This window comes from Topomyia yanbarensis, chromosome 3 (genome assembly GCF_030247195.1).
Source record: "Topomyia yanbarensis strain Yona2022 chromosome 3, ASM3024719v1, whole genome shotgun sequence".
Lineage (NCBI taxonomy): Eukaryota > Metazoa > Arthropoda > Insecta > Diptera > Culicidae > Topomyia > Topomyia yanbarensis.
Genome location: NC_080672.1, coordinates 347,887,435 through 347,909,405, shown reverse-complemented (window position 1 = coordinate 347,909,405; position 21,971 = coordinate 347,887,435). Strand labels below are relative to the sequence as shown.

The 21,971-nt window shown below is 43.3% G+C and overlaps 1 protein-coding gene and 1 non-coding gene across 8 annotated transcripts in view; both read left to right on the top strand.

Moving 5' to 3' along the window:
• Nucleotides 1-11,442: 11,442 nt before the first annotated feature.
• The window catches only part of LOC131694198 (ras-related protein Rap-2a-like), a 140,367-nt gene continuing 129,838 nt past the window's right edge, over nt 11,443-21,971 (top strand). For all 7 annotated transcript variants that reach the window (XM_058982690.1, XM_058982685.1, XM_058982692.1 and 4 more), the window contains exon 1: nt 11,443-11,990. The gene's annotated coding sequence lies outside the window, so the exon portion shown is untranslated. The remainder of the gene's footprint in view (nt 11,991-21,971) is intronic.
• Nucleotides 12,645-12,751, top strand: LOC131694353 (U6 spliceosomal RNA). The gene has a single exon (XR_009306467.1). It is a non-coding gene; the product is annotated as a U6 spliceosomal RNA (small nuclear RNA).

Genomic DNA, 21,971 nt, shown 5'->3' with positions numbered 1-21,971 from the left:
TCAGTCGGGTTTGTTGATATAAATAAGCATGTGCTAACGATGCTAAGTTGGGTGAAAACAAGGACAGGCATGTGACTTCGAAATACTGTTTGGTAACACATGAAATATTGACACCCTAGTTTGGAGGTACCAGTCTTTGTATGGTCGATCTCCGACCGGGAAGGGTTTGTAAGCTAAAAAGTATGCCAGTAGGAAATGTCGAATTCCGAATCACGAAAACTGTCATACCGGGAAAAAATGTGCGATAATAAATTGCAGAGAATTAATTTTTCCTTGCAAGAAACAAATCTGAGCTGAAATTTTTTTTTTCTAATAATTCAATTTTTATGTAAAAAATAAAATTATAAAAAGCCCGTATATTAATATATTTTTTTTGTAAATTCAGATTTCAACATAAATTTTAGACTGAAAAAATGTCAACTCCTTGTTCGGTGTTCATTCATTTTTTCATTTATTTAGTTCAACATCAATTTCATGATAACACTGAATCAACAATTTGTCTACACAATACTCGATTTGTAGCTGCAGCTCTCCAACGTCGGTTACGCCCAACACTCGCCAAATCACGTTCCACCTGGTCCGCCCATCGTGCTCTCTGCGCTCCTCGCCTTCTTGTACCAACCGGATCATTAGCGAACACCATCTTTGCAGGATTGTTGTCCGGCATTCTACCCTGCCCACCGTATCCTTCCAGCTTTGGCCACCTTTTGGATACTGGGTTCGCCATAGAGTGCAGCGAGCTCATGGTTCATCCTAAGCCGCCACATGTCGTTCTCCTGCACACCGCCGAAGATCGTCCTTAGCACCCGTCGCTCGAAAACTCCTAGCGCTTGCAGGTCCTCCTCGAGCATGGTCCAAGTCTCGTGCCCGTAGAGAACCACCGGTCTTATGAGCGTTTTGTACATGGTGCATTTGGTGCGGGGGTGAATCTTTCTTGACCGCAGTTTCTTCTGGAGCACATAGTAGGTTCGACTTCCACTGATGATGCGTCTTCGGATTTCACGGCTCACGTTATTGTCAGCCGTTAATAAGGATCATAGGTAGACAAAATCCTCCACTACCTCGAAGGTATCCCCGTCGATCGTAACGCTGTTTCCTAGCCGGATCCTGTCGTTTTCGGTTCTGCCTACCACCATATACTTTGATTTGGACGCATTTACGACCAGTCCGACCTTCCCTGGTTCGCGTTTCAGGCGGGTGTACAGGTCTGCCACCGTTTCAAATCTTCGGGCGATAATGTCCATGTCGTCCGCGAAGCATACAAATTGGCCGGATTTCGTGAAGATCGTGCCCCGGCTGTTGAGCCCGGCTCGTCGCATCACAACTTCCAGAGCGATGTTGAATAGTAAACACGAGAGTCCATCACCTTGTCTCAGTACCCGTCGAAATTCGAATGCACTGGAAAGTTCACCCGAAATCCTTACGTTGTTTTGTACACCGTCCATCGTTGCTTTGATCAGTCGAGTCAGCTTCCCGGGAAAGCTGTTTTCGTCCATGATTTTCCATAGCTCTACGCGGTCGATACTATCGTATGCCGCCTTGAAGTCGACGAACAGGTGATGCGTTGGGACCTGGTATTCACGGCTTTTCTGGAGGATTTGCCGTAAGTGCAAGATCTGGTCCGTTGTCGACCGGCCATCGATGAAGCCGGCTTGATAACTTCCCACGAACTCATTTACTTTAGGTGATAGACGACGGAAGATGATCTGGGATAGCACTTTGTAGGCGGCATTCAAAATGGTGATCGCTCGGAAGTTCTCACACTCCAAATGGTCGCCTTTCTTATAAATGGGGCAGATCATCCCATCTTTCCACTCCTCCGGTAGCTGTTCGGTTTCCCAGATCCTGACTACTAACCAGTGCAGACAAGTGGCCAACTTTTCCAGGCCTGCTGCGATACCATCTTTGCCAGCTGCTTTGTTGTTCTTGACCTGTTGGATGGCATCGTTAACTTCCCTCAACGTGGGAGTTGGTTCATTCTCGTCCTCAACTGCACGTAATCAAATCCTCCGTTGCCTTGGTCATCTGTACCTACATTCTCCTCGCCGTTCAGGTGCTCGTGGAAGTGCTGCTTCCACCTTTCGACCACCTAACGGTTGTCCGTCAGCAGGCTCCCGTCCTTATCCCAACAAATTTCGGCTTGCGGCACGAAGCCTTTGCGGGATGCGTTGAGCTTCTGGTAGAACTTCCGTGTATCTTGAGAACGGCACAGCAGTTCCATTTCCTCGTACTCTGCTTCTTCCAGGCGGTGTTTTTTCTCCCGGAAGAGGTATGTCTGCTACCTCCGCTTCTGTTTGTATCGTTCCACATTCTGTCGGGTTCCATGCTGCAGCATGACCACTCGCACTGCATTCTTCTCCTCCAAAGCCGCACTGCACTCCTCGTCGAACCAATCGTTCCGTCGTCTACGTTCCTCGTACTCGTACCAGCTACGTTGTTGATGGCTGCTTTTACTGTTCTCCAGCATTCCTCTAGAGGGGCCACGTTGAGCTCTCCCTCGTCCGGCAACGCTGCCTCGAGGTGCTGCACGTATGCAGTGGCGACATCTTGTTGCTTCAGTCGCTCCAGATCGTACCAAGGCGGCCGTCGGTACCATACATGATCAATGACGGATAGTTGTGGGCGCAATTTAACCATCACCAGGTAGTGGTCAGAGTCGATGTTAGCGCCACGATAGGTTTATTTATTTATTAATAGATTAAGGCCGAAGTGGCCTGCGCCGTATGCAAAAGATTCCTCCATTCCACTCGGTCCATGGCCGCGCGTCGCCAGCCACGCAGTCTGCGAAGGGTCCGCAAATCGTCTTCCACCTGGTCGATCCATCGTGCATCGTGCGCGCCACGTCTTCTTGTACCGGTCGGATTGCAATTGAGAACCGTTTTCACCGGGCTATTGTCCGACATTCTGGCTACGTGCCCGGCCCACCGTAGTCGTCCGATTTACGCGGTATGACAGATGGGCGGCTCCCCCAACAGCTGATGCAACTCATGGTTCATTCGCCGTCTCCATGTGCCGTCTTCCATCTGCACTCCACCGTAGATGGTACGCAGCACTTTTCGTTCGAAGACACCAAGTGCGCGTTGGTCCTCCACGAGCATGGTCCAGGTCTCGTGCCCGTAGAGAACTACCGGTCTAATCAGCGTCTTGTAGATGGTCAACTTCGTACGACGGCGAACTCTTTTCGACCGAAGTGTCTTGCGGAGGCCAAAGTAAGCACGATTTCCTGCCACGATGCGTCTACGAATCTCACTGCTGGTATCATTGTCGGCGGTCACCAGGGAGCCCAAGTACACGAACTCTTCAACCACCTCGATTTCGTCGCCACCGATGCAAACTCGAAGCGGGCGGTTCTCATTTTCTTCTCGTGAACCTCTTCCTATCATGTACTTTGTCTTCGACGTGTTGATGGCAAGTCCGACGCGCTTGGCTTCTCTTTTCAGTCTGATGTAGACTTCCTCCATCTTCTCAAAGTTTCGTGCAATAATATCAACATCATCGGCGAAGCCAAGTAGCTGAACGGACTTTGTGAAAATCGTACCACTCGTGTCGATCCCTGGTCTTCTTATTACACCTTCCAGCGCGATGTTGAATAACAGACACGAGAGACCATCACCTTGCCGTAACCCTCTGCGTGATTCGAAGAAACTCGAGAGCGTCCCTGAGACACGTACTACGCACATCACCCGATCCATCGTCGCCTTCACTAATCGCGTCAGTTTGTCCGGGAATCCGTACTCGTGCATAATCTGCCATAGCTGATCTCGATCGATAGTGTCGTATTCGGCTTTGAAGTCGATGAACAAATGATGTGTGGGCTCATTGTACTCGCGGCATTTCTGCAGTACTTGACGAAGAGCGAACACCTGGTCCGTGGTAGATCGTTCGCTCATGAAACCCGCCTGGTACTGCCCCACGAACTCTCTTGCAATTGGTGATAGTCGACGGCATAGTATTTGGGAGAGTACCTTGTAGGCGGCGTTCAGCAGGGTGATTGCTCGGTAATTACAGCAATCCAGTTTGTCGCCCTTTTTGTAGATAGGACACACGACACCTTCCATCCACTCCTCCGGTAAAATCTCCTCCTCCCAAATCTTTGTAATCACCCAGTGCAGCGCTTTAGCCAGTGGCTCGCCACCGTGTTTCAGTAGCTCGCTTGGTATTTGGTCAACCCCAGCGGCTTTATTATTTTTGAGCCGGCTAATCGCCTCCTGGATTTCTTGGAGATCCGGAGCCGGTAGTGTAATGTCTTCCGCGCGTGCTCCCAGGTGCGTTACCGTGCATTCCTAGTCGTCTGCTGCATCGCCGTTCAGGTGTTCTTCGTAGTGCTGCCGCCACCTCTGGATCACCTCACACTGGTCCGTGAGAAGATTCCCGTTTGTATCTGCGCCACGATAGGTCCTGAAGACGATAATGTCGGAGAAGTGCCGTCCATCGATCAGGGCGTAGTCGATTTGCGATTCCGTCTGTAGCGGTGATCTGTGGAGAGGCTGTGCTGGAAAAAGGTGATACGAATGACCATGTTCATGGAGGCGGTGAAATCAATGAGTCGAAGACCGTTCTCATTCGTCAGCTGGTGAGCGCTGAACTTTCCAATCGTCGGTCTGAATTCCTCCTCCTGGCCTACCTGAGCGTTCAAGTCCCCAATGATGATCTTGACGTCGTGGCTTAGGCAGCGGCCGTGTTCTCGTTCGAGCTGCGCGTAGAAACCGTCTTTGTCATCATCGGTGCTTCCGGAGTGAGGGCTGTGCACGTTTATTATGCTGATGTTGAAGAAACGGCCCTTGATCCTCAACCTGCACATTCTTATGTCGATCGGCCACCAACCGATCACGTGCCTTTGCATATCGCCCATCACAATAAAAGCTGTCCCTAGCTCATGTGTGCTGCCGCAGCTCTGGTAGATGGTATGATTACCTCTAAACGTTCGCACCAGAGGAATTCCACGAAGATCCGTCCGAAAATCTCTAAAATCGTGACCGACCATCTTAGATTCCGATGAAACTTTACAGGTTTAACCGGCATGGAAGACTAAACATTTTTCACAGTTGTAGCGGTCTTGTCATATTCAGCAATATTTTTCAAATTTAGTAGAACCAGCCTGATTTGTTTGCGCCAAGAGTTAGACAACCTACCGTTGATCGACTCTTGCGCAACACCCTAGCAAATACTCCTCTCCGCGAGGGGAAGAAATTAAATTGCCTGTTGAGATTCTCCTGAAGAGGACAACCATGGCTATCCTTCGCTTGGAATGCATGATGGAAAGGGACAGATAGAGCCAAAGGTTAGCTGACAATAAAACAGCTAGTAGGGTCGTTGATCTCCGAACTTGTCCGAAGAAATTTGCGGGAAAATACGCGCTTCCTGTAAGTTCGTGCGAAATTACCTTCCCTAATCTGAGAATTAACGCTGCTAGTCCATTTCGCCCCAGTCCGCCAAACGTTGTGAAAGTGCGCGTAGTTTGTTCGGTATAGTTTCCAAGTATGTAAAGTGTCGTGATAGTACTTTGAACTAGTCTAAATTATTCTTGTTTCTCCCGTCCAAGTAGAAATCAAAGTTAAATAAGTCGAGAGTACGTGCGTAGGAAAGTTTGTGCAAAAAGCTACAGAAGAAGGTAAATGTGCTCAGAGTTAAGTGCCATTGACCCATACCATGTGCTAATGACCCCGTTTGCAATAGCCAGACGGTAATCTTTTCTTTTTCGCACAGCCAACGACGAACGAGAGAAGGAAGAAGGAACGAAAGCCACACGCGCGCATTATCGGACGAATTTTGAACTCGGCACCGTTACGCCGCCGGAAGGAAGGACGGCCCGTCTAAAAGCCGTTCCTTCAATCGCCGGAAAATCAACTGCAACTTTTCCGGCCGATCAAACCATCAACCAGCATCCAACAACCGCAGGTCAGAAAGCAGCCACCGCATCGCAGAACGATCGACAGCAGCAGAACCCAACAGCAGCAGATTGGGTGATTCGTATCGTTCTTGCTAGATAAGAGTGAAGGGTGGCGTCCAGGAAGGACGCCACAGTGATTTAAGCCGCCAGAGCGCAAAACGCTCGAGAAGTCGTCCACGGACGGCGATAATTATGTCCATGATTTGAGGTTGTGTGTCGGCTATTACGTTTTAGTTCGTCATTCACGAACGCCACACACAACCCATTTAATTAGCCGCCCGGGTGCAAAGCAATAGCTTGTTGAGCGCTGGAACCGTGAGGTGACGTCACCGAATCGGGAGATTTGATGAAGGAAAGCACGTTATGTATGGTCAATGAGCACAGTAGGGAGAGAACACGCACACAGACATAGAAGCTAGACCTAGAATTTGAAAACTTTCAGATGCAAACATAAAATAGAAATGAAATTCTTTCAGTGCACCGTTGAATAAATGATTTAGTTTAATTGTAGCAATTATTTGTAGATTCCTGTAGTACTCCCTTATGATTTTAGTCTCGTTCTAATCGTTCTGTAGTTTTCGTTTTGTTTCACTGTCTTCCACTTGGCGGAATTTGATGAGTGGTGAAAGCGGAAACAAAAACTGATTCGGAAGCCAAATACCGACTGTTACGAAACCTTTTTTACGAAGATGTGAGGGAAATCGGGATTATCCGTCGCGGTTTACTATCGAACAAGAGTTCGATCGCGTGTCAAGCATAATCGATGTTTTGAGAGGGAAGTTGGAGAAAGGTCCAGATGAAAGGTGCATTTCCCGATTAAAACATTACGCGCTTAGGGTCGCACGAAGCATAGCTGAGGATCCTGGATCCGAAGCCATGCGTAAAGAACTGACAAGCGAAATTCGAAGTGTGTTGAACAGATTTAGTGGGAAGAAGGGTTCCGAAGATTCTCACTCAGGAGAAGTTGTTGACAATCAGCAAAAGTCATTGGAGTCAGGGAATGATGATAGGAAAGACGAGGAGCATCGAGACGACGGACAAGAACGCGAGTACAGGTCGTCTGATGAGCATTCGATGCGACCCCTTGGAGCTATTCCCAAAACAGCGAGTGAGGAACAACTACGGAGGGAAAATCAACTAAACGACGAAAACAGAATGCTGAGAATGCAAGTGTTTGAGTTGAGGCGAGAATTGGCAGAAGTTAGACTGGCAACCCAGATACCAGACCCAACGAGTTTCGTCAACCCTTCCAATCGAGGACTGCAAGTTTCTGAGATGATGACTAGAGTAGAGTTCAACAGAGAAGCGCAACCTGCACCGTACATCCAAGTCAACTATCACGAACTCGGGCACAGGAGGGGAGAGGAGGTACGACGATGTAGTGGAATACCAAAGACGTTACAAGATGGGACTGATGGAGGACAAGCAAGGCGATGGAAATCAGCCGAACGACGGATAGAGACGACAAGCGAGCGTTCGTATTACGATGAACGAGGCGATCAGCGGCAGGAGCAGTGGTCGAGCAGAATGTGTGGTAGGACACGTTATCTCTTGAGTCAAGACGAGACGAGAGTAGCTGAACGGGAGCATCCAGATGATATGCGGTGGAGCGGCATCCCACCGGTGGCCTGCATCGAAGGCAGAGTGAAGTAATCCAGCAGAGTAGCGAGGACGAAAGTGGGTGTGACGCTGAGGAGTTTCGCCCAAGACGTCGTGTGAATCGACGAATTGGTGATCGTGAGATTCAGGACGCAGACCGGCGTATGGAGAAATGGCATCGAACTTTTAGTGGCGACCCCCGCCATCGATCGTTGGAATATTTTCTCCACAAAATTCGTAAGCTAGCGCGAATGGATCGGATCGCAGACGACATCCTGTTGCAGCTAGTGCATACAATATTGCGGGGAGATGCCTACGATTGGTACTTGTGCTACGCTGACGAGTTTCTAGATTGGCAGGACTTTGAGGAGAAAATCCGCTACATGTACGGCAACCCGAACAAGGACCAGGGAAATCGTCAGAAAATTTACGAGAGGAAACAACTTAGGAACGAGCCGTTTTTGACGTTTAAGACGGAGATAGAGAGGTTGAACAAGCTTCTATCATCGAGCCTGTCTGATTCGATCCTGATTAATTTCTTTTAGGTGAATCTTCTTCAGGGACTCGCCCTAAGAAGAGTCTCATCCGGGCAAACCAATCTTGGCGTGCAGTCTTTCTACGGGAAGTGGCGCATAAGCTGCACGCTTGCTAGGGATCGACCAGGGCATTTGAAAACTTTTTTTATTAAAAGCTTCTGCATGATCTAAATACGCTGAAAAAGCTTCTTTTATGTCTGTAAAACGACAAACATTAGACTTTCAGCAATTTATGATGGGGTAAAGCGAATAACTTTTAAATAGGACATAATTACATGAATTAATTGTTTTTGTTGGAGAAAAATTCCAAATATCTCGAAGACTATCGCATTTTGGAAGATATTTGTTAAATACATTGAATGAAATTTAAAAAACATGTATAAAGTTATTGTTAGAAAAAATTTTTTGCTGATAATTTCTCCATCATAAAATCACATTCAAAATGTTTCTTTTCTCTTTAGGTTTTCGTTGACAAAATATAAAAAAATTAGAAAAAATGGGTATTTTCCAATTTGAATTTTTATCATTAATTTTAGTTTTTGTGAAAAATGACACATTTTTTTCAGTGTATATTTTTTTCGCGCATACACCGTGTCCAATAAATTCTCATACAAAATGAAACCCAAATTATTCTGTATTGGTAAGTCAAATTTTATTGAAATTTTTTATACTGTGATGCTATATAATACTGATCATTTACAGCATATGTTTTGGAATGACACCGCCTTTTAGTTTCTTCACCAGCTTCAGACGTTTCTCAAAACCATCACAAGCGGCACGCACGGCTTCCATCGGTATTTCGTCCCAAATCCGTTGAATTATGGTTTTGAATTGGGTTATATTGGACACTCTGTATTCGTTGATCATCGACAACATGTATGACCACACAAAATAGTCCAAGGGATTAAGATCCGGAGAGCTGGGAGGCCATTCGTCCTTCGCCAAAAAGTCGTTCAAATTGTTCCGACACCAGCTCTGAACGACATTCGCTGTGTGGGAAGGCGCTCCGTCCTGCTGAAACACATAATGGTCATTTCCAAACATTGTTTGCACACTTGGCTTTACGATTTTCTCTAAAACTTCAGTTTTATAATACACAGCGTTAATTTTAACGCCTCTGTCGATGAAAACAAGCGGAAATTTGCCACGCTTGCAAATTGCTCCCCAAACCATCACTGCACCGGCGCTTTGGAATCGAGGAATATTCCTGTCACTATCTGACACATTCCTGGAAGTGACAGCCCACAATCGGTCATTTTGGACATTGTGAGATTGCTGCAGGACAAATAATTTTTCATCAGAAAATAGAAATTCTTCCCCAGCGTGCCGTGATAGGATAGCACTTGCTCTTTCAAGTCTTTTTTCCTTGGAAGCTTCCGAAACTCCGTGTACTTTACGTTTCTTGAAAGCTTGCAGTCCCAGGTCGAGTTTTAAAATATTGTGCATCGATGATTTCGACATATTCAGATCAGCAGCCATTTTCCGAACAGAGCGCTGAGATTTTCGCCTAATCCGTTCCTTCACGACTTTAACCACTTGTCCAGTCCTTACCGAACGAGGGCGGCCGGATCTTTTTCTGTCATCCAATGAGCAAGTGTCACGGTACCTTTGGATGGTCCGGTAAACATAATCGCGCTTTACTCCAACACTCTTTAAAATTTTGAAAATAGCGCCCGGGCGCTCACCAGCCAAAAATTTTTTTATCACCACGGCACGGAATTCCTTCATCGTCGGTAGAAAATGTAAACTGAATGAAAGAATGTATGTTATCATGTCAGTAATAGTGCAAACATAGTACAACATGTCACCAATACATAGCTAATATATGTGTTGTGCGTACACGACAACAATGCCTTTGAAGAAGTGTATGAGAATTTATTGGACACGGTGTAAGTATTCATTCCCTGTAATTCGTTCTCAGATAGTTTTACTGTATAAAATAGTGTAACCGAACAAAAAAAAAATTGAAATCGTTGCACGTAGAAATGTCTACGCCCTTTTGAACAATTGTCCTTGTATCAGAATATTTCAATTGCCAGAGAAAATCATGGAGATTCATAAACCGAACACAAATGTACAGTTTCGCTCGAATCGACGATGGTCATATTTTGCGGTCGGCCGGCTTCTCATGGAATCCCTCACCATGGATCCTGTCCAACAAAACTCCTGCAGCGCTACGGTGTTCGGTGTTCATGCTTTTCGAAAAGAAGGATCAACTCTCTACTACTCATTCTATGGTTGTTTTGTCTTTACGAATAATAGCCCTTCTAGCGTTTGAATCGAAATGATCTAATTGTCTGTGAGGAAAACTTAATCTCCTATACAGGTAAAATGAAAAAGATTTATTTGAATCGAAAAAGGTCACGATTTTTTAAATAATTTGATCAATTTTGGTGGAATTACTCAGAAACAGAAGCATGATATCCATTTAAATTTACTGTACCCAAGTATTCGTTATTGAAGTCTGGAGAAATATAGGACTAAGTTACTTTGCTTTTTGGTTGAATTAGCTAGATCTTTTTTTTTCAATTTCGTAACCCTTTTCGTACTCATCCCTGGAACTACCAGTAACTTCCCGTACTAGCCCTCACTATGTATCGAAGGCAAGATTTAGTTTTTATTAAATTTAGGTTAGATTGCAACCAACCTTCTTATGCACACGCAAACAGCAGCGAATCTGTATCCTGCCAGGCCGGGCAGCGAGATGTTAGCTATGCAATTACGTTTGGCTTTTAGCCTGCTTTTTAAAAGCCTTGATTGGACATAGTGGCGAAGATCAAAGCACAATGCACTGTTCACCTCTTTATGCAGTGTCAGTCAGCAATTGATTTTTCGAAAGAGCCAATGCCACCAGGGAGTTCAGCCGACTCTCTAGTTGAGCTTGCAGCCGACAGTGCAAAAACAAAAAAAAACAAAAATCAATAACTCAACTAAGCATTGTTCCGTTACATTTGATATTTCCCGTGCCCGTGATAATTAATTTATGACATTTAATTACATTGAAGTGTCTCCATGAATGAGTAAAAGCTTCATTTTAATTTTGGCATGAAAAAATTAAAAGTTTGTGGACCCGATGGAGACGGATGGTCAGTCTACCAACAAGAAAAGTTCCTTCGATCCTTGGCTGCTGCGCGTCGTAACGCTTCATCATATAGGAATCACGTGTATTTCAATCGTATCCCATTTTTACATCGGCGTACTCGTCGGATGACTGTTTTAAATCAACCCGGTCGCCCATGTGGTGGCAGGCGCCGCCGTTTCGTTCAACGAGGATCTCTCTCGGGACGAGATTTTTCCCAGCCACTTATGAGAGTAAAAAGCCACGACGTTTTTCTCTTCTCGCGATTGGAAAAGAGTTTCCCTTTTCTATAAATTAGGATGTGGAGAATAATATCGTTATCATTTTGTTGCGGGACTTCCTCTCGGGTAGACATTAAATTTTGCGTAGTGGCATACGACCCGGTGAGTCGGTGAATGTAACGTGATACCAGAAAAATCAACTCTAGTCCGTTCAGGATTGGGATTCGTAAGATCAACAAGTGAAGTTGTCTACAATCGTTGACAGTGGATGGTTAGCTTGAAACAACCATAGTGGAAGGATATAAGATAATAAATAGCTTGCACACAACTGTTTGCCTACGGAAGAAGCTATCATACTTTTCAGAAGTGGGTTCATTGGTGTTTGTGGTTGTTAGTGGAGAAATGCGGGCATTTCATAGTTGATTAAGTGATAGCGAGGACGACGAAGGCGGTATAAACAAGCAATTGGTGTTATTTGTCAAAAACGTGATCCTACCAGACGATTGCGTGTACGGAGTGATTAGTGGGACCGTAACCGAATACATTCCGTCAATTGACGGCTAGCTCTGATATCTGAGTAGTGATTAATTGGAATATTCGGTGCTAATTGTGCTGGTGGATCCGACATGTCCAAACAGTTTGATTGAAATCAACGCCTGAAGCACGTAAGTAGAAAGGTTTCGATTTAGGCATTAAGAGTGAACAGTGAAATTTGGCTGAAAAAGTCGATGCAGATTGTTATTTTCATGGAGAAATTAAAGTATCTACATATAGGTTTAATTAGAATGCATATTTCGGTTATGCCCCGCTTAATAAACCATTTATATCAATGTTAGAAAAGTTATAAAGCATATTCGGCAAAAGTCATTTTATAATCATATCGGAACGTGATTATAATTCAATTTTTGAATTAGAATCGCTTACAGTTTGTGGAACTCAATTGATTTATGTGTATGCTGAGATCAATTCAATAAAATTAATTCAATTGAACCCTACCTGCATTGTTGGTGCTTTATAACAAATGTAGCATGTTGCAGTCATTTATGTCAATTTAATTGTGACTTTTGACAATTTGTTTGATAATATTTCAAAGCACTAAAAATCTATCTTAACTCACTTCATTGTGCAATTATTCCTTTCTCATTTTCGCGAATCGAGATTCCCAGAGTTATCTTCAAAGGCTTACGAAGTTGTCTAAAATTTGTTAATGTAGTTAAATAGATGTTTTTGGTCAAGATTTAGTTGCTTATTCCAATAGGTTTTTAATTAAAGTTCCTATTCTACTTAAGCTGACACAAAAACTTTCCCGGTATTTTAATGTCCTAGCTTCGGCTGGACATATACTAAAATTGGAACGATACAGAGAAGATTAGCATGGCCCCTGCGCAAGGATGACACGCAAAATCGTGAAGCGTTCCACATTTTTAAGATTTTAGTATAACACATTAAAACGCCTGATAGTCTTCAACCAAAGTACTCAACTTTAGCGCCTTCCGATATAAAAAGAATGCTAAGTCTCAATATAGTTTTGCCCAGCTGCTAGCGGCTAATCGTAAGTTCGAGCAGCAGATTTAAGAAAACTATTAGGACCTCGAACATCGTTATTTATTTATTTATTTTCATTTTTCAACTGACCCATGTCGATCTACATGAAATTTAATGTTGTTGTATGGGAAAAGCCCATTTCAAGGTTCACTTCTGAAGCAGACCTCGAATGCGCGTAAAAACCCATAATCTTTTCGCACGTTTTTCTACAATTACAATGATCTGACATTACAGTTTTTTTTTTTTTTGGCATCACTGCAATGGTGATGAAGTGTTTTTTTTTATCGCTCCGTTCCATAAATAAATTTGAGATGCATAAAACAGTCAAAATTGAATAGAAACTTAGTAGTGACCAGTTTTGAAAGAGTTCTTCAAGTGTGTTGTGAAATTTGAGAATGGATGAATAGTTTCGGTGCACAAGAAGTGATTGGAAAATTTTGATTGGCAGAAAAGAGCGATGCGCCATTTTCTGCAGTAATAAGCAAGGGAGTATTTTTTAATCACATAATCCAATTGGAATTCCTTCAACGTAGCATATTCATTCCGTGGTTTAGTTGATCTACTCGTCGCATGTTTGTTTTGATTTTTGGATAGCCTTCACACGCTCACCAAATTCAACTCAGTTTATAGAGAACAGTTGCGCAGAGAGTGGAGTCTGCCTGTCGGGCACAATTGGAGTCCATCTCTGATACCTCTGCAGCAAGATTGGATTCTGGTTTTGCTTGATGAGTGGACTTTCTTCTCTCTGCGTACCGTAATACTGACGCCTTTGTCCTAATCAACTAATGGTGCGCCTACTCAGAGATGTTGACTTTGACTTTCTGATTGTGACTGAATTTTTGAATACTACCTTTGCGTTTGCGTTACTTAAGAGCTGATCACAGTTTGTTAAGCGTGTGGATAGCATGTCGGTAGACAAGATTAAAAACATATTTTTCTTTTTCATTTGGTTTTGTGGTGTCAATAAATCACTGTGATGTTTAGAAGTTTCTGTACATGCTCGACTGTGTGATGTAATGTATTCAGGTTTTAAGAACTGCTAATCATTACAATTTTTTTGGAGTTTTCGATCAGGATTTTGAATATTTCTCGTTAGACGTAAGGTTGCAGCTTGGGAGGCCGGAAAAGTAAAGTGTTGTGACTGACCTTTGAACGAAGCAAAGTGGTGTTAGTGTTATTGTTCCGAACCCATATTTGACAGTTTCTGCGCTCTTTGATGTTGCTGGTCAGCTGTTCAATATTGCAGACATTTGATCACCCAGTAGCCCAGTTGAACTCATTCCGGAACCGGTTCGGATTTCTGAATGGAGTCATGGATTCCGGGTCGGATGCAACAACCGATTCCGACTCAGAATCGGTTGTTGCATTTGATTTGGAGTCCATACTGGCTCCATTCAGGATTCCGAATCAAATTCCGAGTGGTTTGACCGGGAGGCAGTGGACGGGCAGCGTTGTGGGTGTCATTCCGATTGAGCTGAGGCTTGGAGGTGAAACCTTGCTTTACTTAATGTTTCACAGGCTGGTAGTGATGACTTTATGAAATATAATGATAGTATACTTGACAGTAATTGGACGATGATTATTCGGCCTTGATTAAATGATGACATCAGGGGCCCTGTTCTCACAGTCGCGTCGCTTGGTGACTGGAAGGAAATTTCCTTCTAGTCGCTAGGAGGCGTGGCTGTGGGAATGGGGCCCCAGGTAGAATCTAGGTTATACGAAGATGAGTGAAAGTTCATTTTATGCTTCAACAAATACGCGAATGATCGTGATTTTCTATTAGTTTAGGATTCCATCTTATTTCAACCTGAGGTTTCAGCCCTCGCTTTAATGCGCACTGCTTTTGCTACATTCCCACCAGATCAATATAATAGGCGGTTGTCCGCTGTAATCGTCTGTGTCCCTTATCATTTGTTTTTGTAAGGTGATTCTTCAGCAGTGCTGTCTTTGAAAATGAACCACTTCGGTTATGCAACTAAATTTTACCGACCTTATTTTGATGCAAATAATAGAGCGGTCTTCATTTCGTGACATTCTGAATTGCACATATTTTGTTGCATGTAATTTTAAATGCTTTTTGATTTGATGGCATTGTGGGGAACACGTGTCCGCCGGTTGATGCCGGTCGGGCTGACAGTTTTTAGGACTCTGAGAACAAATTTCTTTGTTTGTCGACCAACTAGGAAACTACGCGTGGTATTCTTGATATTATATCGGCATCATTTTGCACTATACACAGTTTTTGTCCACATTACGCGCGATCGTACCGATTGTCTATTAAAGATATCAGATTAGCTCGCAGTTTTAGCAGTACTCCCACGGCCGGATGTTTGGAGTTCAAATTACTGTAGTTTAGGGAAAAGGTAAATCACTCTCGATGGCCGGCTATCCAGAGTTTAAACACAAGAAAAACATAACTAAATATCTTTTTGCTCTGAGTAATCGTATACTCTGAGTCTAATTATCTCACCGCATAAAAACATTCATTTCGTGGTCGCATTGCCTGCTTGTGGCGAATCCTAGACCTATACCTGTCCCTCAATCCAACTCCGTAATACCTATGGAAGCGTCGCTGAGTCGGTGGCCTTTCTTAAGTAGATATTACATCAACGTTTCCTACTCTATCCTAAGTATCGGTGAAGATGGTCGTGGCCGGCAATAACGATTCTCATGCTATTGGTTTACTGATTCAAAAGAGATAAAGCTCATTCCCGTTCATTTATCTCACAAGCAACATGAGTTAAATTACCGATAGGCAACATGATAATCGTTAGTATGCAATCTACGAATAGCACCGTGCTTCGCAACGCAACGCAACGCAACAAAAACTTTCCCGGTATTTTAACAATACATGTTGATTACTGAGAGATTAAGTTAAAACAAAAAGGTCCTAGTTCGTTATTTCAAATAACAGAAACAATCAGTTTTATGAATTACGAATCCCGGCACGCTTCGGGACGCCCCAACGAAAGAGAAAAAGTAAATCAATACATAAACTTCGTTCGAAAATTCTTTTATTTAAATAAGAAGAAATCGAAAAAATTTGAACAGTCAAAATAACCAAAATTAGTTTAAGCAATTGAATAAATAATATTTTTAGTTTCGCAATCTAGGAATTATACTAATAAATTTTCTATATTTCAACCCTGAAGCAAGCCATGTTTAACTGTCCATGGGAAAACATGGATCTTTTAAATTGATATCGCAAATTTTCAATGATTGTCTTTGCGCCTTGCTAATGTTCATTACAAATACCACTCATACCGGAATCGGCAGCCGTTCAAATTATAATACTTTGTCAGTTGGTTGGTCATTTTAATGCGTGGAATGAGAACAATAATATTTGGCATTATTTTTTACTGACAGTATAATCCCATTGCACAATTTCGGCGGATCAATGTTTCGCAGCAGTACAATGTATAAGCTGAATTTTGAAAAACAACCAGTGTGGTGGTGTTCCGGATGGATTCAATGAATTGAAGAACTCGATCGGATAATTATGATTACTTGTCTTTTAATACTGTGTAACAGACCCGTAGCCAGGATTTTGTTTCGGGAGGATTTATTACGTAAATCTTTAATACTGATCAAATGAAATTTGGGGAAGTTCCTTATGAAATCAATTCCAAATGTAAGAAAATTGAAACTAAAATACCTAAAACATGTTTTTTGTCACAAGAGAGGCTATAGTACATCGACGGATTATTGATGTTAAATTTGATTTTTATTGTTTATTTACAAGTTACAATTTGCTCTCGTTATAGTAACAGATATTCAAAAGTTCAAATTGTTTATAAGCTAGCCGAATATGATAATCATTGACGGAGGTAAAAAATGCAAGGTATTCGAAAGTACACGATTGCAAGGTGTAGAAGACGCTAAATCGAAATGAATGGAAAAATATTGTTAGAATGTTCGAACGAAGACAATGATGAAATTTGCACTAAAACTTCTGATTTAGCAGGCGATTTGTAGATGTATAGAAACGGTTCATCTATACATCTACAAACCGCATCCAGTTCTATGGCATCATGCCAAATAAATTTTTTGATATAAACTATCAAAATTAGACGTCATATTGGACAAACATAAACTGAGATCACAATAGTTCCACGTCGAACATCAACAACGAAGAAACAGTAATAACCATAAATACTATTGTTAAATTCTATTCGGGAATATTGTTCGATCGTAAAGCCAATTACAATTTTTGATGTTTGTGGATATGTCTGGAATCTAATTTTTAATTAGATCACGGTACCATTACAGCTTAAAGGTGCCAATTTTCGCCTTTTACATTTAAAATTTGTTAAAACTAGAAGATTACAGATATTCTAAAACTACATTTAAAAAGTAAGGAGCAATTTCTAGACTATTTTAACTAGGAGTAAAGTTCAATGTACATGGGGAATAATTCACTATGACAAAAAGAGGGGGGGGGGGGTTGATAACTAAATATAATATTATAAATACACTTTAGTTTTAATTTTTAGGAGAATGAGAATATAATTGAGAATTAATTTAAAGCAATAAAGGGAAGCAGAATCAAATTTACTTTTTCTAACAACGGCCAATTTACTTGAGTGAGACATTTTCCTGAGGATTTAATTTCAGCATCGTGGTAACAGCAATACAACAGAGAAGAGAGGGTGGACAACGATGACAGAAAAGAGACGAGATTAACTTGCAGTTTATGGCAGATCGTCGACGGTAAAACCTGTACGCCTGTACTGGCAACCCGAGTAAACGAAAAGCCCATAATACCCCCATGCTCATGGAATTTGACCTGGGTGTTTGAAATGGGTTCAACCCATGCAAACACCATCACCGTGGTCCGGTAGATCCCATATAAAATACCATATCTTGGTATATTTATGGGTTACTGAGACCATGTTATGGTGTCTTGATGGTTGTGAATTTTGGCACGGACCATGTTTAAGGTCTTTTGAAGGGGCTATGTGGTGTTTCAACCCATGAGTATTTGCTCGGGAAGACAGTACGCAGCGGGACGTCGGGTGGTCCTCGTCGGACCCTTGGGGAATCCTCCAAATTGGGCCAGATTTTCAGATCGTTTCTATTTTGATTTATGCCAGCACAAAGGTGAGAGTGAAGGGTCTCACGTAGTAGCACTCTGATGTGAGTCGGCGCCACAGAGCAGTACAGGAGACTTCTGAGATCGATAAAAAAGAAAGAGTGGGGCTAAATTCTAATATTGACTGATTTTAGGAAGAGGTAGATGCGAGACGTATAAGGGAGATCGCGACTTGCCATAACATCTCGATCCGGGACGTTGCACACCCCCCCCCGTCTTCCTCGGGCCCGAGGGGCATTCATTAGCCGAGACCTGGCAAAACTATACTCGGTGCACGCCCAGACAATGTGCTCGATATCGTGATAGCCGTCGCCACAAGCGCAGACACCACTATCCTCGAGTCCAATACGCCGAAGATGTGAATCAAGCGTGTAATGGTTTGTCATGAGTCAGGACATCACACGAATGAAGTCACGACCCACATCCATCCCCTTAAACCAAGGTTTCGTCGAAACCTTCGGGACTATCGAATGTAGCCTTCCTAGTTCACCATTGCTCCACAAAGTTTGCCAACTTTCGAAAGTTCTCTGATGAGTAATGCTGAAAAATTCGTTGAAGCACCGAAGCCAGTGGACCCGAAGAAAACAGTAGATTCAGAAGTATTTATGAAATGCACACGGTTATGATTGTAAGAAGAAGGATTAATATTCTACGCCATGTAGTCACAGTACAGGGAAATGAAACGGATCTGAGAATTGAAATTTTCACTTCTCCTTTCGAAATTTTCAATCACATCCGGGTTCAAGATATCGCATCGAATGAGCAATCGATTTGAAAGTTCCCAAAATCGATTTTTCAGTGGGAGAACGCCCGACAGGACTTCGAGACTCATCGTATGGGTCGACTACATGCACCCTAAGGTGATACGCAAACAACGATACTGAATTCTTTCGAGTTTGGTGTAATGTATGTTCGTAGCGGAGTGAAAGCAGAAGCATCCGTATTCCATTACCGAAAGTATCGTTGTTTGATACAACCTAATTAGGTCTCCTGGGTGGGCACCCCACCCAGTTCTGGTTATTGTACGACGAAAGTTGATCCTTTGTTGGTATATGTGTTTCAGACAAATTGTCCAAGGTATTCAGTAATGGTCCTTGTAGATCGACAGTTTTGGGTCCCGTAACAGACACCACGCCATCGTCTGCAAGTTGTCTTAACGTGCAGGAATTGTCATGACATTCATCACTGTCGTTGACATAGAAATTGTATAACAGGGGGCTTAGACATGAGCTCTGGGGAAGGCCCATGTAGCTAAATCGTGATGTCGATAAGTCACCATGCGAAAAATGCATGTGCTTTTCCGACAACGAGTTTAGTAAAAAGTTGTTTAAAGTCGCTGAAAGACCATGCTGGTGCAGCTTCTCTGAAAGAATGTTGATCGAAACTGATTCAAAAACTCCCCTAATATCTAGGAACACTGATGCCATCTGCTCTTTGCTAGCATAGGCTATTTGAATTCCGGTTGAGAGCAACGCAAGACAATCGTTCGTCCCTTTACCTCTGCGAAAGCCAAATTGTGTATCTGACAGTAAGCCGTTTGCTTCGACCCAATTGTGGAGGTGGGATAGGATCATTTTCTCGAACAACTTCCGGATACAGGATAGCATTGCGATCGGTCGATACGAATTGTGGTCGGAGAATGATTTTCCTGGTTTTTAGATGGAGATGACCTTCACTTGTCTCCAATCGTGTGGGACAATGTTAACCTCAAGAAACTTATTAAATCAGTTCAGCAAGCGTCTCTTGGCAGAGTCTGGCAGATTCTTCAACATGTTGAATTTGATTATAGCTGGCCCTGGGCTTTATTGATACATGACAAGAGAGCAAGTGAGAACTCCACCATCGAAAAAGGTGTTTCGTTCGCGTTATCTGTGCGGTAGATCTTCTGTGCAGGGGCGGAATACGGACAAACCTTCTTTGCAAAATCGAATATCCAACGGTTTGAATATTCCACTCTCTCGTTGGTACTGTTTTGGTTTCGGAAACGCCGGGCCGTGCCCCAAAGAGTGCTCATCGATGTTTCTCTCGTTAGTCCATCTACGAGCCGACGCCAGTAACTACATTTCTTAGCTTTCATCAAATTCTTCATTTGCGTTTATAACGTCGCATATTGTCGATAGCTAACGGGTAACCCGTCGTCCCGAAAGGTCTTATACGCGACGGCCTTCTCCGCGTACACGTCTGAGCACTCTTAGTCCCATCACGGATTAGGAGAACGTGGGGATCGGGATTACCTTCCACGTGCAATTCAACCGCAGCGATGTTGAGCAGATGTACATGTCTAAGGCGCTCGGGCGCACTTGGGGAGCCGGAATCCGTGTCATTTTACCCGTGTTTAAAATTGTCAAATTGAAGTTATCGCAAAGATCGTGAATTAAGGAAGACCCGTTATTATCATAGAGGCAACCCAATGCTGTACCGGGAGAGTTAAAGTCTCCTAAAACTAGTCGCGGTGCAGGTAACGATTCTAAAATGTCTTGTAGCCGTCGGTGCCCAACCTGCGGCTATGCAAAGGCCTTTGCCTTTGGTTGTTACTTGACAAGTGGCAACTTCAATACCTTTATCGAGGGAAGGTTAATTTTGTAGTAGGAATAGCACTTTCGTGGAAGTTGATATCTACATCGGAAGTTAACCAAGTTTCACATAATGCAAATGCATCGCAAATCAAACTACTTATTAAAATTTTGAAAGAATCGATTTCCTGGATGATACTTCTGCAATTCCACTATAGAACAGTGATCAAATTCGTGACCTCGTTCGATGAGTAGCCATCAAAGGATACAATCGCTGAAAGGAGGGGCCATTAGAAGTCAACTGCTTCGAAAATGTTCTTACTGTAGGGAGAATAAGACTTTTAATAGGATCAGTAATATTGAAAATTTTTATTATCCAGTCCACAATGTCCGAGAGTTTGATAATTCCAATGCTGTGATTATTCTCGAACTGAAACAAAGGAACATTTGGGATTTTTGATGTTCCTGGAAGTGCTGGCAACTCCTTCTCTGAGATTAATTCTCCGAGAACAGGAGCTATTTGCAATAGATGTTACTTTCGGAGCCCCGTCAAAGGACACCTTCTGGCCTTTACAAGGAACTTTAGAAGAGGAAATGTTCCTCCTCTTTCTAAAACTTCTAGGCACCTTAGTAGATGTTCCCTCTTGTGGGTCATCAGCCTCGCCCGCGTCAGGAGGCAAGTGAGCATAGTTGTTTATTGAGGATGGTGGCGTAGCTTTCTTTAGCATTTTTTTATCCCCGCGTAGTTTGTACACGTGACATGCCGAGATATCATGCAGACTCTCTGCACACTTTTCGGCTTTCTTACTGCACGAATCACCTAGATGATTCTCCCCACATTTTCCACAGCGGGCCTTATTGCTACAATGGGTGGCAGCATGACCCAATTGTTTACACTTTGTGCAATTCATGACCCGCGGTACAATCAGCCGCACAGGCAGACGTTTTATTGGGGATACGTTTTTGAACCATCCCTCGCAACTACTACTGACTGCAGACGCTTGCAGTCAAGTATTTTCATTGGCTGAAGTAAACGGTCTCTAAAACGGCCAGCCCCGTACTGCAGCAGACCCTCGCACGTCAAACTCTCATCGGTGACGACGCCTTCAGATTGTACCTTTACAGCTGGAATATACACGTTATAATCCCGCGTAAAGTGCTCGCAGCGAGCAATATCGTTTGCCTGCTTTGAGTTGGCTACCAGCACCCTTATCTTGTCCGAGCGGACCTTTGAAGTTTCGGTCACAGTCGAGAACCGTTCTGTCAGGTCTTTAGAAATCTAGAAGAAGATTCAGCGATTTAGTCTTGGGCCGAAAGAAGACCACAAATGGACCAGTTGAGAGTTCCGGGTAGCATTTGGACTAGGGGAAGCCTTAGAAGTTGAACCCGATTCAACCTCCATTTGACCATCAAAGAGGGAACCACTTTAAACTGGTGTCCAACGACGAACCGATCCAGCTTATACAGCTGGCTATTGTTTAATCTTCACACGCGAA